Source organism: Canis lupus, chromosome 10 (genome assembly GCF_048164855.1).
Source record: "Canis lupus baileyi chromosome 10, mCanLup2.hap1, whole genome shotgun sequence".
Classification (NCBI taxonomy): Eukaryota; Metazoa; Chordata; class Mammalia; order Carnivora; family Canidae; genus Canis; species Canis lupus.
Genome location: NC_132847.1, coordinates 46,378,800 through 46,406,536, shown reverse-complemented (window position 1 = coordinate 46,406,536; position 27,737 = coordinate 46,378,800). Strand labels below are relative to the sequence as shown.

At 37.8% G+C, this 27,737-nt stretch overlaps 1 long non-coding RNA gene across 4 annotated transcripts in view; it reads left to right on the top strand.

Moving 5' to 3' along the window:
• Positions 1–27,737, top strand: part of LOC140641546 (uncharacterized) — a 307,651-nt gene that overhangs the window by 241,699 nt on the left and 38,215 nt on the right. For 3 of the 4 annotated variants that reach the window (XR_012038128.1, XR_012038127.1, XR_012038126.1), the window contains 2 exons: positions 9,493–9,746; positions 25,053–25,162. This is a non-coding gene — a long non-coding RNA (uncharacterized lncRNA). The remainder of the gene's footprint in view (positions 1–9,492; positions 9,747–25,052; positions 25,163–27,737) is intronic. The other variant, XR_012038129.1, reaches the window with a different exon arrangement.

The following is a 27,737-nucleotide window of genomic DNA, read 5'->3' as shown; positions in this document are numbered from 1 at the left end:
CCTTCTGTGCCTTGCTTTCCTCATCTATAAAATGAGGTTTGAGGTGGTAGCTACTTTATATGGATGTGACATATACTTAGTGGTGTGTGTGTGTGTGTGTGTGTGTGTGTAAAATGCAAAACACCAATAACAATGTCTAGAGCATAATGAACACTTAATAAATGAAGTGGGTTTTTTATTTTTCTTTTTTTGTCATCTACAATGTGTTAAACTTTATTCTTGGCACTAGGGGTACTTTGGTGAGTATGATATTAAAGTTCTCTCTTGTCAAAGAGCTTCCAACTTAGTGGGAAAACACATAACAAGTAAAACCTGTAATTAAGATAATTTTAAGTAGTAATAAGTGCCATGAAGAAAATAAAATAAGGTTCATGGGATGCCTGTGTGTTTCAGTTGGTTAAGTGTCCAGTTCTTGATTTCAGCTCTGGTCATGGTCTCAGGGTCATTGAGCCCCACATCAGGCTTTGAGCTCAGCACTGAGCCTGCTTGAGATTCTCTTCCTCTCTCTCTGCCCCTCCTCCCACTCTCTCTTGTGTGTGTGTGTGTGTGTGTGCGCGCGCGCGCACGCTCTTTCTAGAATAAATAAGTAAATAAATAAAAACTTTTAAAAGAAAAGAAGTTTCATAATTCCTAGTATTTAAATTGAAATTTCTAACTGAACATTTCCTTGGAGGTTGAACAAAATATGTCACCCTAGATTGTATCACAAATTCTCAGAAATGTACATAATTGCTCCTGGGGCCGTGTAAAAAGTATGGATAATGGCTCTAGAACTTGAACTTAATTCCGTATATGCTATCCTCTTGTGTTGGAGAATTGTGTCTTCATCTTTTGTCAATCCTCTTCTCTCTCCATGAGCCACTATCCCTGTAGTCTTCTTTTCTTTTCTTTTCTTTTCTTTTCTTTTCTTTTCTTTTCTTTTCTTGTCTTGTCTTGTCTTGTCTTTCTTTTCTTTTTTCTTTTCTTTTCTTTCTTTTCTTTTCTTTTCTTTTCTTTTCTTTTCTTTTCTTTTCTTTTCTTTTCTTTCTTTCTTTCTTTCTTCTTTCTTTCTTTCTTTCTTTCTTTCTTTCTTCTTTCTTTCTTTCTTTCTTTCTTTCTTTCTTTCTTTCTTCTTTCTTTCTTTCTTCTTTCTTTCTTTCTTTCTTTCTTTCTTCTTTCTTTCTTTCTCTCTCTCTCTTTCTTTCTTCTTTCTTTCTTCTTTCTTTCTTTCTTTCTTTCTTTCTTTCTTCTTTCTTTCTTTCTTTCTTTCTTTCTTTCTTTCTTTCTTTCTTTCTTTCTTTCTTTCTTTCTTCTTTCTTTTTCTTTCTTCTTCTTTCCCCTCCTCTCTCTCCCTCCCTCTCTCTCTCTCTGTCTCTCATATTCTTTTTTTTATGTAGGTTCTACATCCAACATAGGGCTCAAACCCATGACTCCAAGATCAAGAGTCACATTCTCTGCTGACTGAGTCAGCCAGGTGTCCTGACCCTGATCATTCTTACTTAACAATCTACATGTAAGTGAGATTACTTGCTTCCAAATTCACTATTGTGATGGGGTACAGTCTAGGTGAGGGCTGATTAGTATTTTATCTTTTGTTAAACCTTGTATGTGCTTGATTTCAATAGGTATATGTCATAACTGATTAGCCCATGTATAGAAATAACAAATGGAATTACTTTAGGAATCTATTAATTATATAAAAATCTGTTACTGACAAATAATGGAGCAGTTTATTTTTGTCTGTTGTGCAAATGGTGAATTCCTAAGACCCCAAATGATAATACTTCTGAATTTACAGTTTGTTGCCAGAAAAGGACACACAATAGCAATAACATATTGTATCAGAATAGCAGTATGTTCATTGCAACCAGAGACTGCTTCATAGTAACTTTAGAGAAGTCAGGGTCATATCAAATGTGCCTTCTCTCTCAGATCAGGAACTTGTTACCGTGAGCATGAAACACCTCATAATCAGAAAGCCCAAGATGGAGTCTCAAGTGGGGTTCTTATGCCCATGCTGGATATGTAGGCACATTATTGCTATATGATGAGACCCAGTGTCAGAGTCCTCTGGGAGTCCTACCAAAACTGGGCAAACCTTCAATCTTCTGCCAATTAATAAGCAATACTAATGCTTCAGACCGCCCCCAAAAACTTGCTCCAAAACAACATTCTTAAAAGCTACATTTCACGTCTTGACCAAGCTCAGGCCAATTTTAGGCCTGCTAGAATTAACCCTCTTAACACAACTATTTTAATGATGAGTTAGATCTAATCCCTTCAGTGTTCCCACAGTTGCCTCTCTATTTAGTACAGAAATAATTACTACGGATGTCTGAGTAAGAGCATGATATAGAATATGAATGTAACTCTGCTTTGAGGAATATGGACAGTAACAGTATAGGTGGATTTTAACTGACTTTGTTAAAATTCTTGGAGTATTCAGAGATTTGGGAAGACTTAAAAAGAAAAAGCACTGGTCTCCAGACATCATTAAAAGGTCATTAGAACAAGTCACACCGCAAAAAATGATTTCATTTACTGATGTCTAAATAAAAAAAAATCTTTCTATTTTTAATTTGCAAAGCCATTGACAAAGAATTTTGTGGTGTTTTTTTGTGGGTAAGGTGGATCAATATTGTACAGACAAATGGAACTTATATCTGGTGGGAAAATTGTGCCCAGATTGTTAACCAGTTGGTGCTAACTTGGGGTGAGGAGCTCTCTAGAGGCACATCACGCAAGACACAGGAAGACAGAAATACGGAAGAGGTGGTTAATATGCTCCAAAGATGTGAAGATGGGGAAAAGCCATGAAGCTGGGCCATAATGATTAGAACTGAACTTACATGACATCCATCTCGCATTTAACAATAGCTACTATTTATCAAATAGCAGATGCCAGACATTCTGTCGGGACTTTACCTGTGTTCACTCACTGTGTCCTCCAACCTGGTGAGGTAGTAGGTATATTGGTGCCTGTGGCACCTAAATGTGCTCACCAAGGCTCAGGGAGCTTGAATAACTTGCTTGAGGATACACAGTGTGGAAGTTCTGGAAGACAGATTTCAAACTCGGGCAATTGGAGTCTAAGGCTTGCAGGTCTCAGTTAGACTCAAGGCAAAGATTGGGGAAACCTGACTGATAATCCTAACACTATTTTGAATATACAGTGTGCTCTATGCAAGCTCTATGAAATAGCTTTCATAGACTGAAAAGGAGGCTGCATGAATTTCCCTTATTTCTCCCCTTCCATTCACATTGTTTTCAGAGCAGGTAGTAAATTCTGGTTCTGACTATGCTCTTTATTTGCTGAAGAACTTTTGCTAGCTCTCCACTGCTTACCTTCTTTTTTTGCTCAGCTTTTGTTCACGTCTCATCTCCCACTACCCTCCTCACACCAGACACAAGTCCCTTCAGGCTATTTCTATCTGAGTCACCTTGTCCTGAAGGCCCCTGTTCTCTTGCACATGAGACCATTGAAACCTTGTCCTTCTGTAATGTTTCAGGTTAAACGCTCTCTCCTCTAGAGGTAGATGAGAGACCAAGAGAACTGTATAACAAGAATAGAAATTATTATTATGATTATTATGTATTAATTATTCATTCACCAAAGGAAAGCACACACTGGTTTTTTACTTCAGCCACCCACTGAGTCTCAGCCCTGCTTTCTCTTGAGAGAAATTGGACTCTTGTATGCTGGCCTTTTACACAAAACTGCATAAAGCATGAGGACAGTCTGTCTGAGGCTGTTTCGAGAAAGCCACCAGGAGTAGCTCTTTGTGTTGCACAGAGTTTCCCAAGAGTGCTATTGCTCTGTGATGAGCCCCTGCTCAGAGTCCTGTGTGATGCCCTCAGGGATTCAGGTGGGGGATAGACACAGAATGTGTCCAGAAGCCTGTGAAGTTTTCAATAACCGGTTTCTGGAGATTCTCTATAAGCATTTCCCCCAAGAAGTTTCTTAATTTTGTCCCTGCTGTCCCATCTCTGTAAATTATTTTTGCCTTCTGCTTCGTATATGCTTCAAAACATGTAGTTATCTATAAAGTAACACTTGACATTTTTTTTAGCTTACAGCAAACATTCTATCTCACTTCAAAGATAGATGTGATTCTTCTTTTTCTTGCTGCAACACCCACCAGGGATTGACTTAGATTTAACGAAGCATTCAGAGTCAGCAGACCCTCTCAGGCTATCCCTGACATCAGCCTAATCAGAGGATGTAGGACGAAGCCACAGCTAGAGTCCTTGAAGCAGTCCGTACAACAGTCTTCACAGCTGCCATGATCCACTCACTTACAAGGCAATGAAATCCACATTGGGCAGCTGTCTTGGTTTAAAAGACAGGCACCAGAATCTCTTGTGACATCTCCATAGGTTTAGCTTCCAGAGTCCCCACAGGGGACAGACCAGAGTCACCACATTCAGAGAAGCCCAAAGTCTGGTGTCACACCAGGGATTTATAGTTCTCCCAGATTAGATTAGATTCAGTCTCTCTCTCTCTGGGGTTGTTATTCGTCCTGACCACTGTTGTCTAATAACTAGGTGACACATACCATCTTTTTTCATTTCCAAGGGAACAAATAGGCAGTGAATCAAAGATCAGACCCTCACACAGGTGGGGAAGGTTTTAATCCTTTGCTCAGACATGCCAGCATTGGAATTTTTATAACTGCTTTTATTGGGTTGATTGCTGGGAAATTTGAAGCACTGTGAGTAGAATGCATGGTAGAGAGTAAGGGATTTATGATCCCCCAGCATTAATTTGCTTCGATGATATTTGGATAGTTGTGGTTATCACTTAGAATTTTTTGAGGTAGTGTAAGTCGTAGTTTTACAATTTTAAGGACATTTTTGAAAGATAAATACTTGATCTTCCCTAATTATAACATTTGTTGATCAATGGCTACGAGCCAAATCACTTAATTATGTTATCTCATGGAATCTTCACAATGACAGGAAATAACCCCATTTTATTAATGAGACATTAGGAATCAGAAAGATTAAACCATTTGTCTAATTCCTAGGACAAACCGAAAGACCTTATTCTCTGATGATTTAAGGTATCGTCTCTTGAATTTACCAATAATATACATGGTCTTCAAAAGCTGTACAATTTTGTCATATTTCATTTAACATTATATCATAAACATTCTCAATTTCATCTACCCTTAATGATCATCATTTACAAATACTTGCATGCAGTTCTAACACATTGAAATAAAATAATTTACTTAACTATACCCTGTTCTCACACACATTTTATTTTCAATAATTTATTTCCATAGTTAATGTTGCCAGGGCATCTTCTTGCATGTAACTATTTTTTCCTCTCCAGTTATTTCTTTTGCAATTTCTTCTGTCATAATGTGAAGAAAATTATCATCTCTCCTGAGATCTGATAAATAATAGCACATTATGGTATGCTAATTTTATGATGGTTTGATTTTATTATATTTAAATTTTTATTCCATCTGGAAATGATTTTATGTTTCATAGAAAGATATGGATCTAATTTGTTCATTTTCCTATTGCTAAACAATAGTTTCAGTTCCACATTTAAAATAATTATTTTCTATTGTTTTTAAAGTATAATCGTAAAAAATTCTTATATATGTGTGGGCCAATTTCTGATCTTTCTTCTCTGATCCACTGAATGATATATCTATTTAGGCTGTAGTGACAGGGAGCTTTAATTATTATTTCTGTGTAACATGTTCTATTGTCTGCTATGGTCTGCCTTCCCAGTCCTTTACACACTGTCAATATTATTTTAGTATATTACTTGATATTTTCAATTGCTTATTTTTCAAAATAAATTCCAGAACCATTTGGCTAAGTTTCTCACACACACACACACACAAATTCTGATGAGATTTTAATTGGATTCCATTAACTCTATAAATTTGCTAGACTAGACATATTTCCAACATTTAGTCTTCCTTTTCTGGAATACACTAATCGACATGTGTCTCCCCCCACTCCCCCCCTTCTGCCATATGTCTATCTTAATCTTTATGTTGCCTTTTTCTTCATCTGGGTTGGTTATACATATCTCTTTAATTCTTTCTTTCTTTCTTTCTTTCTTTCTTTCTTTCTTTCTTTCTTTCTTTCTTTCTTTCTTTCCTTCCTTCCTTCCTTCCTTCCTTCCTTCCTTCCTTCCTTCCTTCTTTCTTTCTTTGCAGTTCTGAGTGAAACATTTATCTTTTTCATTTTGCTTGATTTCTGTCTATACCAATGTACCAAGTATCATTTTTTTTGGTGTAATCATCTTATATTGATGTGCTTCTTAATGTTTTATTATTTTAAAAATGTTAGCAGTTTAAAAGTAATTTCTAGGTATATCATAATTATTTTATTTTTTTTAATATTTTATTTATTTATTCATGAGAGACACACACACACAGAGAGGCAGAGACACAGAGGGAGAAGCAGGCTCCATGCAGGGAGCCGAACATGGGACTCAATCCCGGTCTCCAGGATCACACCCTGGGCAGAAGGCGGTGCTAAACTGCTGAGCCACCGGGGCTGCCCAATTATCTTATCTTTTAAAATATTTTATTTATTTATTTTAGAAAGTGTGTGTGTGTGTGCGTGAGCAAGGGGAGGGGCAGAGGGAGAGGGAGAAACCAACTTCCTATTGAGCAAGGAGCCTTGCTCCAGACTCCAGGCTCTATCTCAAGACCCTGAGATCATGACCTGAGCCCAAACAAAGAGCTGGATGCTCAACCAACTGAGCTGCTCAGGTGCCCCAGTATAATGATTTTTTAAAAAATAAGTATCTTTTAACTTTCTAATACTTACTTGATAATACTAGTTTTAATCCTTACTGGATGTCCCAGAACTCTCCAAAGAGCACTATACAATAGTAACATACTTATTTTGTCCTTAATTAAAAATTATTCACATTGTTATTAATTAATTATTTTAGAGAGAAAGAGTGGGTGCATGCATGCATTTGAACAGGGGGAGAGAGAATCTTAAGCAGGGGCTTGATATCAGGACCCTGAGATCACGACTTGAACCGACATCAAGTGTTGGATGCTTAACCCAAATGAGTCATCCAGGCACCCCTAAAATTATTCATTTTAAAAGTGAATTGTGGGGTATGTATTCTCTGTTCAATAAAAAATAATTTTTTAATTGTTTTTATTTTAGAAAAAGATGTTCCTCAACAGATAAAAAGGAATTATTTTATTCTATTTTCTCTGTATTTATTAAAAGGGAGAATTATCAGATATATTTTTATATCTATTGAAAAATATTCATGTGATTTATTTAGCCTTTTATATTGTATATTAATTACAGTTAAAGATTTCCTAATGTTGAGCTACTCTGCTTTATACTCTGCATTGATATTCATGATATAATATTATTTGGTCAAGGTGTGAGGATCATGTTTTAAGAGGTTTTTAACAACTAGGGATAAATATACAGGTGGGTGACCAGGATGGTAAAATATGTGGAATGGCACCATATGAGAGCTAGAATATTTATCCTGGAGAACAGAATACTTAAATTGTCCCTCTTAAGAGAAAGAATGGTGGTTGATTTTTAAGTTTAAAGGACTTTTGTCTGAAAGGATTATTTTCAGTTCAAAATTTTTCCAGGGAGAAGAACTAAATGAGGAGTTATGGAGATAGAGATTGAAGAGAATTTTCTATATTCATGACAGAGTTTTAAAATTTAAATGTCCTGGTTCAGAAAAAAATGAGCATTGTCATCAGTATAAATATTGAAGCCAAGACTGGATGACCTTTCATCTATAGAAAAGCTCCTGCATTGGTTGGGAGGTTGTTCTGGTGCACATTTAAGGTATTTTCCAGTCGTGAGACTAGAAATCTATGATTCTGTGTTTAAAGAATACATTATGCTACATTATCCCTATTCTAGAAATGATCTTTTTAACTGATATGGTAGGCGGAATTCCAGTATGATTTCCCAAGTTTCTTGTTCTTAGGATATTTAGGTAGGAGGGTAGACCTCTCCCTGGTGAGGCAGTTTAAAGCCCCTCAAAAGACAGAGGGAGAGAAGGGTCTCAGAAACTTAGATAACTGGACAGAGCCAATAATTTAAATTGGAGAAAAAATTAGGATTAAAGCAGCTTTAAAGAGACCACTAGCATTGGTGGAAAGGTACTTTTCAGAAGGGTGTGATAATCATATTGTAAATAGAAGTAAAAGTCTGAATAGAAGGGGGTAGAAGTTAAGTTCAACTCAGAGCATGGGATCAGAAACTAATAATTAGTTAATAATAATATATAATAATAAAGTGTGGGGTAGCCCCTCAGTGGGGAAGAGGGAATGGCAGAAAGGTAAACAAAGAATTTGAACTCCTAAATTAATAATGAAGACTTTAATTATATTTTAAGAAGCATTATTTTGTCTGCTCTAACATGGTTGTTGTGGCTTATAAATAGCAGCTGAAGCCAAGTAATATATGTCTCATTTTCATAAATATGTATTTAGGTACATTTTATTATAGGTACAATATAAAAATGAAATAGGTATACTTTTTTTAAAAGTACTTGTGAGAGGTGCCTGGGTGCCTCAGTTGGTTAAGTGTCTGCCTTTAGCCCAGGTCATGATCACAGTCCTGGGATTGAGCCCCACTTCAGGTTCCAGGCTCAGTAGGGAATCTGCTTCTCCCTCTCCCACTGCTGCTCCCCCTGCTTATGCTCTCTCTCACTCTCTCTCTCTCTCACTCATGCTCTCTCTTTGTCTCTCAAATAAATAAACAAGATCTTTAAAAAAAAAAAGTACTTGTGAAAGTAGTGAGTGGTATAACACGGCTTCCTTCAGTTACTCGTGCCTGTTGAGTGAATAACCATGGTAACTTAAGATAGGGCATTCAGGTCATCTAATAAAAGCTTCATCAGAAGAAGGCTCAATCTCTTGGAAGTAACTGGAAAAATATTTCTGTAATTTGCTATGAGATCTTGTTGGTTCACAACCCTTGGGGATTTCCTGGGTAACATCTAAAACTGGCAGCCATTTTTGGAGGGCTGGAAGAAACCCAAGAAAGGTCATGGGAAACACTCCGGGTTGGTAGGTTGCAGGTTTCAACAAGCAAGGGAACTTACTTCCAAGGCTTGTCTTGGATGCCTGGAAGACTAGTAGATCTCTGAACCTGCCTACCAGAATCTTAAAGAGTTTGTATAGAGGCCATAACTGGGTTCAGACACATCTACCATTCATGTGATCCCAAGCAACACATTGCTCTCTCAAGGTTGCATCCTTGAAATAGCTCTGACTATGGGAAAGGAATGTATGGAGACTACATACATTCCAAGGACGGGGAGGGAGTGGGAAACCTAAACTGCCTGGTTCCAAGGTGCAAGTCAACCTGCCATCATCTCCTCTCAATTATTTCCTCCAATAGATCTCAGGATATTTTTAGAGATAGAAGCATCATAATGGCATACAAGAGCTAATTACAATTACTACCATTAATTGAATTGTGTTGTGGTGAATATTCATTCATAATTTTCTTTCTTTTCCGTCCTGGGCACAGGTTCCCTTGTGAGAAGAATACACTGACTTTGGAGTTGCCCAAGTGGCTTGCTATCACATACAAAGAGGAGAGAAGCCATGGTATGTGAGGTCCAAGAAAATGCCTTCAGCCATCTTGCACTTCTGCTCTCCACAATGAGTAGATTGTGCCTGTGGTAGGCATTGTTTTTCATCCTGAATCCTGGATACAGAGACTCATGGAGTAGATTGGAACCCAGACTGTAAACTGGCGTGAAGAGCAACTCAATTGGCCAGGTGAGCTTAAATCCATTCAGCAGAGCCACAGATAGCATGAAGATTCTTGAGCAAGAAACAAATGTTTACTATTGTAAACCATTGAGATTTTAAGATAGCTGTAGCTTCCTTACTTAAGAAAATCTGACTAATACAAAGATATTATGCTAGGGCCTTTATTTTGTTACTTCAATCCTGCTGAAATGTTATAATAAGCTATTATAACAACATTATAGTTATTAAAATAAAATATAATTATTAAATTAAAACATTATAATGGTTATAATATTAATATCTCAATGTTATAAATGAAGAAATAGGCTCAGAAAGATTTAAAAATTTAACCTATATCATGCAGGCAACTCGTGGTTTTACTGACATTGGAATCCGAACTGTGTCTGAATCCAATAGTAGTATTCTTTCCACTTCTTCCAATATATTAAGGAAGTATGTGTGTGAGGGGGAGAGTCTTAATTACTTTTTCTTATGTCCCTTAAAAAGCTGTGATCAAATACATTTCATGTCTTGAGGGCCAGAAGTTTTTCTATATTTGGAAAAAGGGATTTCAGCTTTTTGAATCAAATAGCGCTTTCTGAGTATGGCTATACATATGAAGGTGTGTGCAAATGCATAAATTTTGGCTCTTGATGAATTATAAAATAAAAATGTACGTTGAAGTTACTTTGAAAATGCAATCCATGTTAGAGAATAATATGTGGTAACCATATGCAGTAAGTGGAGATGGAATGAGAACATCATTCTGTTACACTTACATTAACTCTAATCACACTAGGTAGTTGATGCTCTTATGAGGGCTGCCAACTAACGTTTTAGGTAAATGAATAGCTAGGATGTATAGCCTTCAGAAAGCGGGCATCTCTCCTGTCAAATAGGTAATTACAGAGGCTATGACTCCATTAGGAAAATGGTGGCCAATCAATGTAAACCCTAAGAGCTCAGATCTTTTGTAATTGATTGAGAGATTCAGTGACTTCAGTGCAATTGCATTTCAAATGTAAGAAGCCAGTATTTGGCCAGATGGCTGCCATGAATTCCAGAGGGAATTTATGAATTTTAATGAGAACAGTGGCTACACAATTTCAGTCACATGTGTTAATACTGAATGAAATATGCAGATCAATATTGAAACTGCACCCTGGGGGTATCCAAGCTATCATTTGTTATATCCTAATATTCATATTTATTTCTGCAGGTATGCAATTGCTTATCATACGAAGGCTTAGGGAAACTTGTTAATGCAAATCACAATTGATATTTGGAATTATAGTCTACTTCTTACTTCTTCTGAGATGACCATTACATAATTTAGGGTAATTCAGAGGTTCTCTCTCAGAAGTATTCAGTTTGTGCAAATGAGAGTCATTTAAGTTTATTCATTCACTCAACAGTTCCTGTAAAGTTAATGTGAATTATCCACAGGAATTGGGGATAATTCATAGATGAATTAGACATGGTTATGGATTATGTCCTAGAACAGCTTAAAAATATAATGAAGGCAGAGAGAGAAATATATTTTTTAATGATTATAATCCTAGGATGGAAGTGATAAGTATCCTAAGGGAGGTACAAATAAAGTAGTAGTTCTACTTGGTAACTAGGCTAACTTATTTTGGGTAAATAAACACATACTAATAAAGGCAAAGACTTTCACTTCTGGTAATGTCACTCTAGGTATTCTAACCAACATTCTGAACAAAAATAACAAGAACAGTTGGACACTATTTTTTTTTTAAGATTTATTGATTTAAGAGAGAGAGAGAGTGAGAGAGTGAACATGGAGGGAGGAGCAGAGGGAGAAGAAGAGAGAGATAATCCCAAGCAGCCTGAGCACAGAGCCCAACACAGGGCTCCATCTCACTACCCTGAGATCATGATTTGCGCTGAAATTGTGAGTGGGATGCTTAACCGACTTAGCACTAGGCACCCCTCAATTGGACGCTGTTAAAGAAACGTTCCTGAAGGTATAAAAGAGCCAGAAATATACTGGTTGTGGGCCCAAGAGTTAGGTGAGGGCCAATATCCAGAGAAATGAGCACACCCTTCAGGTTATTCACAAACATTTGCAGGTTATTGAAGAGATGATCAAAATGCTAAGTATTTTTGACAGCCTTGTGGGGCTTAGGGGATAATAGTGGGGGTCCAGGTTCTGTCAAAAGTAAGGTGGTAGTAAAACCCTCCCCCTTCAGGCTTAGGTTTGGACCCTGATGGACAACATATTCTAGGAGTAAGGATGACTGGGAAACCTATCAGTCCAGCCTTGAGTCTAGTGGAAGGCCCAGAAAAGCTTGATTCCTGTAAGTAGAGGCAGGCTATTTCTGGTGCCTCAAAGTCTATGGTACAAGCAACAAAAAGTCCTTTCTGAAGGATACTGGATCTTCCAATATCACTGGAGGCTTAAAATTATTTCTTAAAAAAACAATGTCTATCACATGATAACACTTGACCTGGCATTCTGATAAGCTGATGTGAATGAGACTATGCAGAATGAACAAATATTTAAAAATAACTAGAAAAAAATAAAAATAACTAGACTTAGTGTTCAAAATATAAAAGGCAAGCTTAAAAATTTTAAGAGTTGGAAATGATAGAAAGAAATGGAGAAATTTTAAAAAGAAAAGAAAAATTCAAAAATTAGTAATTAGGGGATCCCTGGGTGGCTCAGCGGTTTAGTGCCTGCCTTTGGCCCAGGGCACGATCCTGGAGTCCTGGGATCGAGTCCCATGTCGAGCTCCCGGCATGGGGCCTGCTTCTCCCTCCTCCTGTGTCTCTGCTTGTCTCTCTCTCTGTCTATCATGAATAAATAAATAAATAAATAAATAAATAAATAAATAAATCTTTAAAAAAATTAGTAATTAAAAATCTGAGTGGTATTTGCTTTAAAAGAATTTATTTAGAAAAATAATTTAATTAGCTATGTTTTTATATTTAATGTACTCTTCTCTGTATATATACTCTATTTCACAATAAAAAAGTATAAAAAATATATGAACTGCCAACATATGTTTTTGTCAGTTTCCAAAGAATATGTTAAATCTATGAACCTATTATTTTGTTCAAACTTTTGCAGCAATCTTAAAAGATAGATGATATTATTTCATCACCCAGATGGGAAAACAAGACAGCTAAAAGAGTTTAAGGTCACACAGCTGGGAAATAGCAGAGCCGGGTTGCAAACCAAGATTTGCCTGACTTCACCCTGAGCTCTTTTTTTTTTTAAGATTGTATTTATTTATTCACGAGAGACACAGAGATAGAGATGCAGACATAGGTGGAGGGAGAAGCAGGCTTCTCGCAGGGAGCCTGATATGGAACTCGATCCCAGGACCCCGGGTTCACACTCCGAGCCAAAGGCAGATGATGCTCAACCTCTGAGCCACCCAGGCATCCCATCACCCTGAGCTCTTAACTCTATGAACTCTATGCTGGTAAAGGCTTAGGAAGTCCCTTGGAAGAAGAATTGTTTCCGATGCTTATACTCAAAAGGATGTTGCTATGGCTAAATCTTCTGCTCCAGTTACTGATGCTAGTAATTCTTGAAGAAATGATAATCCTGTTGGTATTATTCTTAGCCAAGAGATTTCCATGACAAATTGACTGGGGCTTCTAAAGAGTTTCTTAGGTGTATCCACAGAGTCTCCCCACTTTAGAGCCTAAGCATGTCCCTGAGGTGGGGAGGGGGAGCACTAGGTCCCAACTAATGAAAACTTCCCATTTCTCTTTTACTCCTTTGATTGCAAGGAAGAACTAGTCCTCTTGCCATATTACTCTATAGCTCCACGGTTATTTTCTTTTTCAGGTGCTTGGTTGCTTTTTTTCCACTATTAGGTACTTTCTCTCTCAGAAGGCATTCCTCCCCACTCCCAACTCTCTATTCAAAGTACTCTTTCCCAACTCCCCATTAGCTTGGAATGCCAGGGGATATTAGCAGAAACAGACTTGGTCAAACTATAGAAAAAAAAAGGTTATTTTATAGTTTTCTCCATGGTAATGGGTACCTTATAATTTTGTAACTAATGTCATCTACGTGCTTATTTCAGAAAATAAAGCTGTGTTAAGAAATATTTTCCTGATTCTATTTCTAGATCCATAAGTGGCTAGTATTTTTAGTTCTCACCTCTCTGGTTTAAAAAAAAAAGTTTTCCATGCTAGGCGCTCTGCCACACATCATGAACAATGAGGCTTTGCTCTAACCCAAATAGGTTCCATCGACAGCTGTTTGTGTCTTTCAATGACTTAATATTCAGTAAAACAAAATAAAACCACACTGTCCAGGCCATGGTAATCAGTGCCCTACTGTGCTAACCACACACATCTGATTCTCTCTAGCTGTGCATATCACATTACACAAACGACATTAAAAATTAAATGGGGCATATTCAGGGGCATGGGGTCTGGAATCCACATTAGGAGAATAGATTCAAGGAACTGGGCACATGTACAGTAGAGAAGAAAAAACAAAAGGAGCAGGATGGCCCTCTGGGCTAGGATAGGGGGATCTGCCAGGTGGTAGGTAGAGGCAGATTGGAGCTAAATGTGAGTAGATTGTAGCAAATGTGCAGAGGGAGAAGGCTGACAAAGGAACTGGGCTGCCTTCAGAGCCATGGGCTTTGTCAGGAAAGGTGTTTAAGCACTGGACAGTTAAGGAGGTTAGACATAGAGTTCTTGCAATATGGGTATAATCATTTGTGGACTCATCCCAGAAATCAACAGCAACTATTTCCAAGGGAAATGTCTTTTGAACTTTGATCAGTTAATAGGCAACTTTTAGATCACAGCCCACTAGTAAGTGGGAGTTTCTAACATGAACTTTTGTGTTTCCCATGATTAGGAAATAATGGGAAGAATTTTTTTGGATTAACCATATACAATGCTACATCCCTGACATAACGAAGAAATCTAAGGCTGAACTGGTATTCTAAGTTTCCAAACATCATAAAACTTGAAGCTTTGGGAAGAGCATGGAGTTGTTTGTTTGTTTGTTTGTTTAAGATTTTATTTATCCATGAGAGACATAGAGAGAGAGAGGCAGAGACACAGGCAGAGGGGGAAGCAGGCTCCATTCAGGGAGCCTGATGTGGGGCTTGATCCCAGGACCCTGGGATCATGCCCTGGGCTGAAGGCAGACACTCAACCTCTGAGCCACCCAGGAGCCCCAAGAGCATGGATTTTTAATTTATTTTCTTGTCCTTGTCAGACAAGTGTCTTTATTTTTTGTTAGTTCTCTTTCTAAGCTGTGTGGTTGTCATGATATGCTGTATGGGGTGTATAAGAAGTCACTTTGCAGTCAAGTCAATAAAATGATGTGGCACGGACCACTTTAACACAGAATTTGATCAAGAATTTGTGCTTTGAGTGTTGTGTGGGAAAAGAAAAGACAAGATGCTTTGAGGCATTGTTTTCTGAAATCTGGTATTGAGTAAAGAAGGCATTCACTTACCAGGGTAAGTCTTTTAATAATACAAAAGAAGGAAGAGCTCCAAGCTCTCTGAGTTCTGCTTTTCTAACCTCTTTGGTGTAGGGAGTTAGAGAGGTTTGGTTTTCCCAATCAGTTTTGTCTCAATAATCTCTGTCTTCAGAGACAGCAGTAACAGAACTAACTAGGCAGAAATAAATTCCCCTGAGAACCATTTCAATTTGTAAACCTTTGGTAAGCAGTTTAGTAGGAGGATCTTCAACCCTAGAGGAATCATATCAGGGTTTAATAAACCTAGGCCACAAAAGAGAGTCTTAGATCGCAAGGTTTTATTTGAAGGCAAAAGAGAAAATGGTAGGAGAGAGTAGACCTCTGATTTCTACTGTAGAACGAAAACCATAGAAGGTTTTATTTTTATACTTAATGACAGCATAAAAGACTAATCATTCATGTTAAGTTTTAGAATTTTAAAAAAATTTCTCTGTATCTGAGGAGTTGAACTCCTTGCGATCTTAATCATATGCCTCTGAGTAGGTAGATTTACACAATGGAAGAGTGATTCTTTTTCCAAGACAGAAAAAAAAGAGTTAGATATGGAAATGTGAATTCCTTTGACTATATTACCCAATTCCTGTGCTTTCCTGATTGAAAGATCCACATTTTACATGTGTAATGTGCAAAACACAAAGGTTTCAGATCAAAGTTTCTGGTAGTTGAAAATATTTCTTGTGTCTGATCTCTAGGCTTTTTTCCCTCCCTTTGAAATTTCCACCATTTACAGTGTAGCTCCAACTATTACAAGCTCTGGAATGACTGCTTTTATACTCAGGTTTTGGATATATCCTTTTCTACTTGTATATGCATTGAGCAATACTAGCAATTCAGAATCTTGGCAAAGGCTCATCCTTAAAATTATTCCTCAGAAGTATAAATGAGAGAGGAGAGGAGGATGGGAGACAGAGGGAGCAGGGGTGATGGATAAATCCAAGGGAGAAAATTGAGGTTTTCAAAAATAAATTGCAATAAGCTGCAAATTTGGGGCCTTAGTTTAGTATTGTTAAACTTCTTGATGACCACAGCCTTTTTACCCAAACCTATAACCATATCATTGTCTTCATTTTCAGCAAGTCTGTCAGCTGGGATCCTACATTTTATAAACATGTAGAATGGTAACCAGTTCCTTTGAGATGGTTTTGTAGACTCCAGGAGTGATTAGATTCAGGGGTATTTTTTTAAGCCTCATTTATATAGATGAGGCAAGTCAAAGTGACAGGAATATATGAAGAACAATATGAAAAATGATCCTCTCTTTTGAGCACTGGATGGTCCTTTATAAAAGAAATTTCCGATGGTGAATTTATAGCTGGCCTACTCAGCCCTATCTAATCACTTTAATGCTTTAAAAAATGTCTCCTTCTCTCTATATTTTGGAATAATTTCTGGCATAAGTTTAATAGCTCTGAGACTGCTACTGAGTTCTTGTGACGCGCCAGCCAGTATGCTAAGCACTTTTACATGAATTACATCACTTAATCCTCATAAGAGGATCACTATTTAATCACATGTCATAGATTCTATTATTATTTTGATTTTATAGATGAAGTCACTGAGAGTTAGAGGGGGAAGTTGCTTACAAGCCCAGGGAAGTGCTCATAGAGCTGGTGTGTTCAGTAAGGAGGATTGGAGGCCAGGCAGTGTAACTTCAGAGCATGTGCACTTACTTAATCACTCTGTTATGCCACCTCATGGTTCATTGTTTCATTGACCCCTTAATGGAAACTGGGAAGGTTATGAGTATACATAGATCATGGATGCATACCTTTATGTATGTATGCAGTATATACACAGGCATAAATAACATAACATGTTCTTTTCATTCTATTTCTTGTCAAAGCTTGTGAATTCTTCTTTTGGAAAATGTTTCTCCTCTTTAGTTATCAGCTATGTGCCCTTTTTAATGAAACTAGACAAATAAATGTTGTCTAGAATTCCCTTCTGGCAAGTGGACTTTATAAACTTAGATCAGGGCCAAAAGAAGAGTTGTTTTAGCTTTTCTTTATGCTCTTCATATTTCCCCAGGAGTTACTTCAGCTTGCTCCTATCACTGGCAGAGACTAGCAGGAAGACTTCACTAAAAGCAAACAAAAACAACATTTAATTTTGAAATCACTGTGACTATGATCTAGGATTCGACTGTGCTCTGGCATATGTTTTTGTGTTAGTGTATTCATGCCTGTGTGTGTATGTACATACCAATTTTTCACAGGGTAAACATTTTGAGTATTTCCTTGGTTCCAGACACATTCAAGTGTATGTACACATTCGAGCATGCCTTGTTCCTTTCTTCGAGAGGCTCATTGATTATATGCAATATCTTCATTATCTCAATTCTACTGAACATTATAAACTCAAAAAAATGATCATTTTATTTTCCAGTCTTATATATCAATCCTTTCTAGAAGATTTTTGTTTGTTTCCCTAATATAACCCCGTTTTCCCACCTTCCATCTCCTAAAATTTTTATTGTTTTCTGCTTGAATTTCCTAGTCTTTATTTCTTTTTATTTAATGTTTACTCTTTCTCTTTCCCCCTTGGTAACTACTATTTGTTCTTTAAGACTTAGCTCAGGTAATCTCTTTTCTAGAGAGCCTTCTCCATCTTGCTCCTACAGCTTTGCCCAGACCAGGCTGGGTGGCTATCCCTCTCTGGGCCCCACAGTATCGCAGACATAAAATAGCTACCTCCGTCATAGCTATTCTAATGCCATTTGAGCTATCTACCCACACATCTGATTTCCCCTCCAGACTCTTGGCTTCTTGAGTGCACCACCCTGTTTTTCTAATGTCCACAGTCCCAGTGTGTAGCAAAGGGACACATGGTAGGTGTTGGTGAACGTTTGTTGCATTAATGAATGTTTAAAGACACAGCCCTCATGCCCCCTCATCCTCTTCTCTTTCAGAATTCCTTCCTTCTCTGACCTCCTGTGGCACAAATAAACTATACCATTTACTTAGGAATTAATCATATGATGCTCTGGAATTCTCCCTTTTATTACTGCTGTTTAAAGGCTACAGTGTTATTTAATGTTTTCTGTCTGTTGTCAACTAGGTTTTGCACTTCTTGGATGTGAGGGGAAGATTTTATAATTCTGGGTGTCCTCAGTACCCCCATACTGCTTTTTTATATATATTATCTTCTTTTTTAAAAAAGATTTATTTATTCATTTATCTCTATATCTATTTATTTTTGGGGGAGAGAGAGAGAGTGCACAGGGGGAGGGGCAGATGGGTAGGGAGAGGCAGAGAATCTCAAGCAGGTTCTGAACTAATCCCAGAGCCTGATGCGGTGCTTGATCCTACAACCCTGAGATCATGACCTGAGCTGAAATCAAGAGTTGGACGCTCAACTGACTGAGCCGCCCAGGCACCCCTGTATATATTATCTTCTTGATAATACTGGCTTATAAATTGTTAAACACTTCAAAAAGCAGCAAACAAGAGCTCCCTCCAAGACACAGATATCACGGCCATTGCTTTTCCACCTTTTGTTTTTTCAAGCATTGGGTACGTTGGGTAATAACAGGGACTTTAGAGAGGACCTTTTATTTCTCAAAGGAATCAGGAAAGTCACAGTGAGAGATTTTGGTCACTTTCCTATAGAAAGATAAAATACAATGACTGTGGAAATTCTCCATTTTTAAGCCTCAATTTCTTTCATGGTAAAGCTGGTATAATAGATGACATATTTCCCTGATAGGCTTGTGGTGAAGGGCAGTGAGATAATGTGTGCAAAGCAAGGAACAGTGCCTAGAACATGGAGATTCATCAGTAAATATTGGCTTGTTATTATTGGGAGCATTCACCGTGAGTGTGATAATTTGGAGAAAATAATCATGTGGAGCTTATTCAATGGGTTTATCTGTTATTATTATTATTATTATTATTATTACAAATAATAATAAACACATAACAGTGCTTCCTATATCCAGGTATTGCTCTAAGTGTTTTACATATATTGACTCTTTTAAACCTTTAAACAACCCTATTAATTACATCTCACTATCTCTATTTCTGAAATGAAGCCATTAAAGCACTGGAAATATCTGGTCACACAGCTGATACATGACAGAGCTGGAATTTGAACCTATGCTCTTTGGTTATGGAGTCTATGCATTTAACTATTATGAAGTAGAGGGCCTCTTATAGACACATCTCTTCAACATCTAATCTAATCCAAGTGGAGAGATGACTAAGTACAGTCTCTGCCTTGATGGCTTTCATCCTTAGGATGGGAGATGGACAAGCAAGGATGTCATTACTGATTAATAAACAGAGGCTATAATTAGGGCTGATTTTCCAGTTTGCCTGGGAAAGTCCTGGCTGACACCTGTCACTCAGCATAACTATAAATAGTGTTTTCTTTTACATTCAACAGTACCTTTGTTGGGATGATACATTATATGGTCTCTGTTAGCTCTACTAAGGGGATGCATGAGGTGTTCTGGGACCTCAAAATGGGGAGACCTGACTGGGGACAGGGCTTCATCTATCTGACTCTTACAGGATGAGGAGAACTTTCCAGGGTAGGAGAGGGACTTTTGAAGCAAAAAGCATAGTAGTTAAAAATGCTGGATGTGTTTAGGAAAGAGCAAGTAGATTGGGGCTGTTGCGGGATGTGGGGAGGGCAGCAGTGTGTGTTGGTGCTGATTCTCAAACCTGCTGCCCATGAGAGTCCTCTTGAAATTCTGCATGCCCAATTACACTAGAATCTCTGGAGCTGATTTTTAAAGCACTCTAGGTGATCACAATGTGATTTGAAAACCCTGGAGGTGAAGGACCCTCAGGGGTAGAAGAGAGGTGATGGGTGGGTGGGAGATGGGAACTGGGCAAGGACCAATGCATGGAAGGATTTGGTCATAACCAAACATGCTGCTACTTTTCCCCGAATGTCCCCGAATTTTGGGTTTTTCTGCAGCACCTCAATCTGGTTGGGAAGCTCTTACACTACTGTCTTTGTTCTGTTTGGGCAGCAATGTGAGGAAATAACAAGCTGTGGGTAGTAGCTCATACCGTCTATTTACCACCCTCTAAAAATGAGCATTATGGCCTTGGGACAGCTTGCAAAAATTCTCTTCATGGCCCAGAAAACCTTTCAGTGGTGCGAAGGGTGCCAATGATTATTAGACATGTGAGGCAGACCATACTTTTATATAATACGGATGGGCATGAAAACACCTTAAAACAATTCCTTCTGTGAAAAAGATAGAAAGAGATCCCTAAAGTGCATTATAGATATTTAAAAAAAAAAAAACCTGAGTATTTTTCTGTGAAGAAAATCAAAGGTTAATTAGCTTTTCCTGTCTCTTGATTATTTACCAGTCTAGCTAATTGTTTAGAAGGTGGAACCTGCTAATTATCAAGACTTATTTAATGCATAAAGTGAAATTAGAAGGGTTAATATTAATGTCCACACTTTCCATTGCAGAAGGACCGCCTACTCTGGAGCCACTTTATGAGTAGTATCCAGCTCCCCTGCAGTGAATATATTAACACTCTGCCCTTCATGATAGCAACTGGGAGGATGAAGAGATAAATTAACTTGACTGAATAAGCAGGTTTTGCTGAGCTAGGTAAAAGGGACCCCTGTACTGGGCTCCATGAATTAGGTGGCTCTTCTCTGGCTCTGCCCTGGCTCTGCAGTCTGCAGATGCATGTGGACACTGCAAAGCTACTTCTCATTCTTCATGGCTACCTGGAGCCTGCCTCCCTCAGTTCTAGATAATTCTGAGTATTCAGGACTCTGGAATTTCCAGACTAAAATCCTGAGCCTGCTTCCAGTGCCTAAATAAACTTCTTGCTTTGGATTTTCTTCATGGAGGATGATCAACCATGCTGTTGGTGGGCATACCAGTGAGTTGATAGGTGGTCTTGGGTGGCTGTTTGTGAAGATGGGGCAGTGGATGTGAAAATTGGAGTGTCCACATACATACCTATGCAAGTGCCATCACAGAGTAGGACAGAGCCTGGTGGGAAGTGAAGGAGGAAGAGCTGACTCTTTCTATGCTGCCAAGTTCTAGCATAGAACTCTAAGGAGTCTCAGAATTATAAATTTGAATCTAACCTTCCAGGTTATTATTAAGGTACTTTTGTCTAATTAGGGGGATAGAAACTATTGTATTTAAATTTTGTTATCTGTTTTATAAGCTTTAAATATTGATGTATATGGGTTTACATTTGGTCTCTTGCCCTGGGTCCTTAAAAGGTTAGGGATAAGCCTGGAGCCAAGTCACATAAATGGTACACAGGGAAACTTGAGTCACCTAAGGTATGAATGACAGGATAAACACTTGCTTGTTTCCAATGAGTTGAACCTCACTTGCCCAATATTCTATATAACACCGAAGTAAACAACTCATCCAACTATTGAGCCAGCACTGGATATAGATGAAGAAAGTACCATGTCAAAATTTGTGACTAGATCAGACCCTGGCATCTCAGAATCAGGGAAAGAGGACCATACGTGCATCTTAGCACTTTCTGGGGAATCCACTAAAGGGTAGAATCCATAGAAATTTAATAATTCCCAAGTGTCAAGTACTGTATTAACCTCTTTGCTTATCTTTTTATTCCTTGCAAAGCAGTTAATATCATTCTCATTTTAAAGATGTAGAAACTTGTGTTTGGAAGGTCAAACAACTTACCTAGCATTCTGTATCAAATAACAATACTTATTTGTTTGGTTCCACTAAGACTCAGCTTCTGGGAGGCATGCTTTTTTCTAACCCTTATTTCTTACCATCAGATGGGAGATGTCTTATAGTAAGACTTAGAGTTTGTGTTTTCAAAAATGACTCTTATTTTCTTTCTCCTGGTTCAACATCCACCCAGCTGTCTCCCTTTCTCCTTCTGCCTCCCTTGCCTTTTGAGTAAATCACTCTAATTATTAACTTTGTAAATGAAGCTCTAAATAAGCTATTTAAGTTTATTCCTATTAGATGGGACAACAGATTAGAAATCCAGTGCCACCTGGGGTGGGAACGTGTTAGATTTCCATGCTAATGCCTCATGCATGTTTTATGCCTTAGATTAGTAGCTAATGTGGTCATTGATCATCTTGTGTCATATGAGCTACAAACCTGCTGCTCTGAGCTAATTCTTTAAAAACTTGGTTCCAAATCAGTATTCAAAGTCCAGACTAAGTTTTCTGGTTTGGAAATGAGGTCATATTTGCTTTTGGTAGGGGGTCAAAAACATTTTTCTAACTATTTGTGCTCTTTGTAGATAATAAACAGGACATAATCTATCATTGGAGGAAGTTAGGCTTGAGAAATTGCCAAAGGAAAAATATTTCCTAAAATATAGGCTGGAAATCCTTTTTGTATCTTATGTAGTTTCTTTCTGTGCTATTTATAAGTCAAACATATGTTAAAAGTTATCATCTGAAAGCCTATTCAATTTGTGTTTGAATTACCTAAGCATTTATTCCATTAAGTAGGAAATTGAGGGCATTTTTACTTCAAGTTATATAGCTCAGCCATTAGTAAGGTCTAGTTCAAATTCTGGTCTGTTCACTTAGTAACTGTGTGACCTTAAACAAAATCCTTATCATCCCTGAATTTCAGTTTTTTTTTGTTTTTTTCTTTTTTTGGAAACGCAAGGCTCCTGATAGTACTTACCTTATAGTGTGGTTATAAGGCTTGGCCAAAGCAATGGATAGATGGTAACATGTCCGGCACTTAGTAAATACTCATGCAAACATATGTGATTATTTAATTCCTCTTTCATATAGAAAGTCATCTTGGCTAAAATATGATGAATGAAAATTTCACTGATGAAGTAAGTTGGTAGCTCACCTCTTTGTATTTCTGGACAGGTATAGAAATGGATCACAACTCAGCCCTGTGCATTGGAAAAACTGGTGGTGCATTGACAAAGAATTATGTTACAGTTTAAGAAGAACTCCAATAAAAAGAAAATTTAAAAAAAAGAAGGACCCTTTTGGTTTCTTTAGAATCAGATCTGGACCTCTAGCTAAGTCAGGGATAGAAGGAGTTTTAGAGGATACCAAACAAATCCAAACTCTGATAGAACCATCTCAACACCGAGCAAAGGCATTGCCCCTTCAGCCTAGAAAGAGGGCAAGTTCAAATTGTGATTTATGCAGTTGGTCACAGAGAACGATGGCTCATCACTTTGCTATCACCATTAATGGTGGCTGATGCTTCCTTCCTTACCTTTTGATCTACTCCTCTATGTATGTATCTTTGCAAACCCTGAAATTAATGAATTCCTAAGGAAAATGGGCAGGGATAGAACTAATTGTTGTGGATTTCTGGGGAATTTGTCCAGGAGCACACACAGGGAGGCAGGGCTGCTCTGGTGCTGGCAGAGTACAGATAAAGTATGCTGGGCTCTGGCAGGCCGGGCTCTGGGCTCTGGGTTTGGCTTGCGGCTCTTTCTCTTGCAGCTGCATCAGAAGAGCCTTGGGAGCATTAGGCAGCCATGTGAAGCTCTGGATGATTCTCTGGCTGCCAATAACCCCACACGTTTGAGACTGAAAAACAGAAGTTTTGGTGATTAGGGAATATTTGATTCCATAGTAAAGTCCCTGAAGTGTCATGGAGGTAGTCATGAGTAGTGACGGAGGTGGGTGGTCTGGGTGAGGCAGTTCTTTTTGAAAGTGTTTGCTGGGCGAGGTTTCCTGTACAACCTGGGATTTTTGTTGTTGTGTTGTGGGTTTGTTTTTTTGTTTTTTGTTTTTGTTTTTTTTTGTTTTTTTTTGTGTATTTGTTTGATGATTGAAGGGATTTGGATGAAGTTGTGCCACCAAATCTGCAAATTTATTGTAGAATTCACTTAATTAGATTTGTCCCATCCCTTTGTGAAACTTTGTAGTGCACTTTAAATTATAATAGAATGTTTCAAAGACAATTACAGGATGGTTTCCTCCCAGGAGATGGAAGGTTTTCCTATCCATTTTATCTCTGTATACAATAAGAGTGACTTTAAACATACAAAAGACATATGTTTGTAGGCTCTTCTCTTTAAAGAAGAGGCGAGGTATGCAATTTCATAATTCATTGAGGACAGTTCTGTTTAGATAATTTATCCTCCCTGTTGAATGTACAATTAAGATCGTTGTTAACAAATCAAACAGCTTCCCCATTTAGAAATGCTGCCCAAGCTCTTACCATAATTCTGAGAACATGGTGCATGCTTAACTCATTGACAAATGAGCAAGGTTGGAGTTCACTGAAGAAAAATGAAAGGTATTCAACCTGAGAAAAAGGAAATACTCAGAAACTGAAGATAATAATGGACTTACTAGGTCATAGAGTTGAAGAAGTGCTCTAGAAATGTTAAACTGCAAAAATAGATCAGAATAAAGCTATGCTTGCAATTGTTATTGGGAAAAAATATGGAGGCTGGAAATCACCTCCTCTGTTAAAAGATGGAATAACAGTCTATGGAATGTCATAGAGTATAGGCTCTGGTGATAGACTGCTCATTCAATCTTTGGGATCAAATAGCTTAGTTTCCTCTTCTGTAAAATAACCATAATAATAATAATATCTGTCTTAGAGGGTTTTTGAGAGGATTGAAAGAAGTAGCTCACATGAAGCTGCCTGGACCACAGTAAACATTTAATATCTGGGGCCATTATTAACATTATTTGGGAGCATAATGAATCATTCACCAAAGGCACCTTGATGAGACTCGTATGTTCTTTTTGGGTTACTGATTTTTATAATTGGATTTTTACGGCTGCCTAATGCAGAGAATATTTAGGCTGGGGCGTGGAGTCTAGTGGTCTAGTAGAGTGTTAGATCAACTATTGATCTCTCGGTCCTATACTAGTGCTCTTTCTCATTTCCCTTACTGTGTTGTTCCTAGCTCGAGCGAATTCTCTGGACCCACCTGATGTATTAATGGCATAGCCAGGACTGTGAGACCCTGCTGGACCAAGTTCCCCCCTTTTCTATCAAGCCTTGAAAATGAGAAAGGTAGCATACTTATGAAATCTGAGGATAACACTGTTGTAAAGGGGAGAGCTAATGTTCTGGATAACCAAGCCAGGATTCACAGTTCACAACTCAGCTAAAAGTTAAACTCTGCTAAAGATAAATACATAGTCCATCATGTACATTAAAGTTAAAATTAAACCTATTCAGTTATGAGCTTTGGAAGAGTGACTCAATAATCTAGAGAATTTTCTTCATTTCAAAATCAGGATGAGATAATAATATGACTTGGTGCCTTCTACATTCCATAGTACAGTTGACTGTTGCCATGCATGCAGCAGTTGGCCTGAACTTCTTTGGTCCCTAGATCTAAGATGACAGTCACCAACATAAGAAGACTAAGCAGCTAGCTAGGTTCACTGATTAGGGAGTTAGCTGACTGCTAAGCACTGGTCTTGAGTATGAGCTATAATTTGAACCAGACATTTTATCTTCATTATCTCATCTAATCAAAGCAGCTAGTAAAATACGTAACCATATCCTCATTGTAATAGACATGTCATGGACCTGCTCTTTTGCTTTTAAAAAGTCAGAAGAAGTAACATCCAATCAAAATGCTCAGGTTCTCTGGTGTACCATTCAGCATAAGGGAGGGTGGAGTCCCAGGACAATCTGTAATGGTCAGCACATATCTGAAATATTGTTCTTCAGTTTTGATGCTATAAGTTAAAATGTTGTTGACAAACAATTGCAGTTCAGGGGACAGCAATCAGAATGTGGTGAGGCTAAGAATTCATCATAAGAAAAGAAGTTGAGAGAACTAAAAAGTAATATGTAATTTTTATTTTTTATTTTTTTAAATATTTTATTTATTTGCTCATGTAAGACACATAGAGATAGACATAGGCAGGGGGGAGAAGCAGGCTCCCTGCAGGTAGCCTGATGTGGGACTTGATCCCAGGACCCTGGGATCATGACTTGAGCCAAAGGCAGACACTCAACCACTGAGCCACCCAGGTGCCCTCTAATACATAATTTTTAAAAAGGATGTTTGGAGGAAATTTGATCACCTTTTTCATTATTTGAATGTGTGTCATGGTCAAGGCATTTGACTTATTCTGTTCTACTCCATTGAGGCATGACAAAGAGATATAAGTATCATTTATAAAGATTCAGTATAAAGAAGGGCGTCTTAAGCTGAAGATGTCCGAAATACTGTAGGTGGGCTCGAGAGAAAATGAGCATTCTTTCTTCAGAATTGCTTAAGTAGGGACTGCCTAACCGCAGATACTGAAAGACTGTCAAGTATAATAGATAAGCACAGCAAATCTGCCACTGGAAAGTCTGTATGCTATTCCTGGCTCTGTCTGCCACTTACTAGCTAAGAGATCACGAAGAAGTCCCTTTAGGACTCTGTGTCTCAGCACCTCCCTCATATATCCTTATGGATGTTCATGGATATAAAGGAAGGCATAATAACAACTCAGAATGTTAGCATTTCTTATGCTTATTATCTAGGAATGCTGTAGAGAAATTTCTGTAAAGTATAAAAAGGTTTGCTACAGCTCTTTACCACTAAGACCATGACTACAATTACTTGTGATAATGCAATCAGACTCCGTTAATTTTATGGATGGGCCATAGGGCCTGTAAAATACCATAAATCCTCAAATAGGGTCAATATGACATATTTCAGTTTAACACTGTAAATGCATCCCAAGTACAAATGGAGACATACAGATAAAAGAGATGGGCATCCATTTTACATAAGGCTGATACACAGATAGCAGTTCTGAAAAGCCTGGCTGAAATGTTAATTTTGGCAATTTCTTTTTTTTTTTTTTAAGATTTTATTTATTTATTCATGAGAGAGAGAGAAAGAAAGGAGAGAGAGAGAGAGAGAGAGAGAGAGAGAGAGGCAGAGACAGAGGGAGAAGAAGGCTCTATGCAGGGAGCTGGGACTCGATCCTGGAACTCCAGGATCACACCCTGGGCTGAAGGCAGGCACTAAACTGCTAAGCCACCCAGGGATCCCCATTTTTGGCAATTTCTAATGCCCATTCCATCTATGAGTTATAGCGTCTGTAAACAACATAAGGTGTTTTATGTTAATTCTTGAGAGTGGTTTTTTAAATTTCATGTGAGTAAACCAGGCATATTGTTAACAATATAATTTGGGCTAAATTAAGCTCCTAGCAAATTGTGAATGGTTTATTATTATTCACTGGAATACATTTACCCTGCTAATGCAGTACTGCTGCTTTATTATATGTTAATAGTTTAACAGCCAAAGTTAAATGCTATTAATAAAATGGTATAACTAAAAGATCTCATTTGTAGTATTCCACAATTTTCTTCAACATTTTATTAGTAAAGTTGAAAAATGAGATGTGACAAAGGAATACAAACAAAAGCAATTATTTGACTCAATATAAATGATGGAAAACTTAAGTTGTGTGCTTTCAGCTAAAGCAAAGCAAGATGTAATATAGTGCCTGGACCCATCCATTGTTCTACAACAGCTGAATGAGTACTGGTTGATCAAGAAATAATTCTATTGACAGCTTCATTCCCTTAAATTAGAATTCTTGTTCAAGATATGTCTATACAGGTAAAA